This window comes from Perissodus microlepis, chromosome 7 (genome assembly GCF_051167445.1).
Source record: "Perissodus microlepis isolate ML-2025 ecotype Zambia chromosome 7, ASM5116744v1, whole genome shotgun sequence".
In the NCBI taxonomy this organism is placed as follows: Eukaryota; Metazoa; Chordata; class Actinopteri; order Cichliformes; family Cichlidae; genus Perissodus; species Perissodus microlepis.
Window position 1 is genome coordinate 54,790,116 of NC_140467.1, and position 2,947 is coordinate 54,793,062.

The 2,947-nt window shown below is 36.3% G+C and overlaps 1 protein-coding gene across 3 annotated transcripts in view; it reads left to right on the forward strand.

The window, feature by feature from the left end:
* Positions 1-833, forward strand: part of dennd1a (DENN/MADD domain containing 1A) — a 35,003-nt gene extending 34,170 nt beyond the window's left edge. For all 3 annotated transcript variants that reach the window (XM_084936050.1, XM_084936052.1, XM_084936051.1), the window contains one exon: positions 1-833. This exon is cut by the window's left edge and continues 2,397 nt beyond it. The gene's annotated coding sequence lies outside the window, so the exon portion shown is untranslated.
* Positions 834-2,947: the final 2,114 nt, after the last annotated feature.

Sequence of the window (2,947 nt, forward strand, 5' to 3'; positions counted from 1 at the left end):
ATGAAGTCAGCTTCTATGATTAGCTCACATTATTATTTTTAGCTAGTCTGCTATAGCAAAAGAACATCCTAATGGAATTAAGTGGCTGTCACTACAAAATATAGTGCACCTCACATGTGCATAGTTCTTCTATTGATGTTTTAGTAGCTTTGTACACAATGAATTTTTTGCTTGGGTGTGTTTTTTTGTTTTGTTTTGTTTGTTGCTTTCATGATAAATTCTGTTTAATGCTTCTCTCTCTGACCTGAAAAAATGTGTTGTCAATAATTTTTTAAGACCCTCTACAAGCATAAGATTACATTACATTTCCTGGAATATTTTAAAGTTGTTTGTCTGCTAAATATATGAATACTTTAAAACCCCTTGTTGTATAGTATTGTTTTGCTGGATCTTTTGGACAAGCCTTTGCTGATATATTTTCCTTTTTTTGGTTTTTGCAACTGTGATTAGCTAATGAGGCTGCTTAAACATTGTGATGTAAGAGGAATAATAATAGCTTCTCACACTTTGGCCATCAGTTTCTAAATTATCTGCTCTGACCTCTCTACCATTACACAATTGTGTCAGTGTCTTTCTCAGCTTTTTACTGCGTTCCAGATATTTTTGATGCGTTCATGTGTGGTGAATACCAAAAAAATTAACAGCTTGAAAGTGCTGTGCAGATCAGCTGTAGCTGCTGTCTTGTGTGCCTATTTGTAAAGACAACACTATATTTGTTCTAAGAATGACTAAAGACTGCTGAATAGTATCCTACTGCATTTGCATATAATTTAAATCTACAAATATCAGTTTCATTAAAATTACATATTTCACAATGTTTTGTGTCAACCACACTGTCTGTGTGTGTGTGTTTCTTTTTAACTTTCTATATTACTTTAACTTGTGATTTTTTTTTTTAATTCAATCTGATGTTGCCATTAGATATTTCTATGTGGTTAAAGCTGGATTTTGTTAGCTTGAAGTGGTGTTATGTGGTGACTTTTATTTATTTTTTGAACTGTTACTAAACATACAACATAAGTGAAAAATATTTGAAAAACACAGGTTTAATGACCATCAAAAAATTTAATGCTCCAAGAGACTGGGCCAAATTGAACCCCCTAAATGTATAACACCATTACACTGTGGTCTGGTTTATGCCATGGCTGTGTAAATTGAGGACAGCTGTGGCATTAACCACAGCTGTCCTAAAGCTACAGTACTTGTAATTACCAAAATCACTTTAGTCAAAATGATACTTTCATGCTTAGCAACAATTGTATATAAATTTTCAAAAAATGCTGAAATAATAGTAAAGCAACTTATTATTTTTGGATTAATATACTAAATTACAATTATTAATTAATGAATTAATGGTAGAATGTTATGCTTGATTAATATCTGTTTTCACAGACATGTCCAGTCTGCCTGCAAATCTAGGTATAAAATGTACATTTAGTTAAGTGAATTCAGTTAAAGTGTAACAAAGTTAACACAACTAGGCCATGTGCAAATCACACAGTGGATGAGATGCTGAGATGCATGAAGGTTAATCTTATGCACGAAGATCACCAACCTTCTGCAGGGTCAATAGCAACATGCCTCCATGTTCAACATACCAGTATTAAGCAATTGAGCATAATTTAGCTGGTATAACCACATATTAAGTATCGTAACTGATACATATTTATGTTCAATATGTTAGGTTATATTTTGATCTCATGTTAACCACATATAAATCATGGTTCTGTGTTTAACAGTTATAACACATATCTTCCTGCATTCCTCCAGATGGACACAAAACTGCCAAGGTTGTAGCTGGCTCACGTGCACACACGCCACCAGAAAACTCAGACATTAGAGACATTCTACTACTCAAACTACATTTCCCATTTATATATTGATCAAATTTATATTTTGATTTCTCTTTGATTAAATATAAAAATGCTTTACCACTAGGAAATAGAGAAAAACTCTTGTTTTCGTCCCCTGGCCCTTTCTATCAGCTTGATCAATTCTTCCGCGGCACTGACTGCCCACACATACAAATCCACTCCTGCAGCAGTCTCATTGGCCTATTTTCCAGCTGGTTATTTCAGTCCATTTAAAACATACCTCCCGTCCATCAGATGTGTGGAGGTCACGTGGTACCTTCCAGAGGATTCAGAGAGCTTGACAACTGTTGGACAAAAGGCTCAATCTATACCCTGTCAGGTGTCTGGCTTGGCAAAGGAGTTGAGGTAAGCTGAATTTCTGACTTCAGTGCAGCAGATCTGGCTTTTCTGGCTTGCATGTCACGGTCCTGGGTTGGTGACCTAGTGTTTTGTGTTATTATTAAGCTTTGATTTCATCATGGTTTATCATTATTAGTCTTTTGGTTTATGGTTCTGTATTTCTAGCTTTCTAGTTCTTCTTTGTTTTGTGATTTCTAGTTCTTGTGTTTTGTTCCTGTGCCCCTCATTTTTAGTGTAGGTTCTGTCTTTATCTTTATTTTCTTGTTCAGTTGTCATTGTTCAGTAGACATGAGTCATTCAGTCTCATGTCGCAGTTTGTTATTCCTGTCCCTGTGCTCTGTGTTCCCTCTGTTCAGTGGCATGTCTGTGCCTCTTTGCCTGTCGTGTATTTCCTGTTTTAATTTGTTAGTCCTTGTCCTGTTTGTGTTTTTTTCTTCAGCAATAAAGCTGCCACCCTTAGTTAATCATTCAGTCTCCAAGTCCTGCGTTTGGGTCCTACATCCTGCCTGCCACAGCGTACCATGACATTGCACCAGCCACTTTATCTCTCCAATAATTCCATACCTGACCTGGAATGGGTCTACAGAGATGCTCCTGTGTGAGACAATACCAGCTACTGCTTTCCTCTCGCTGTGCAGTGATCCTGTGTGATGATTGTTGGGTCCTGCTCATTCCCTTTAGTACTATGGAGGATTCAGGTGTCTCCTCAAAATCTTCTGTCTGTATTTCCTTCT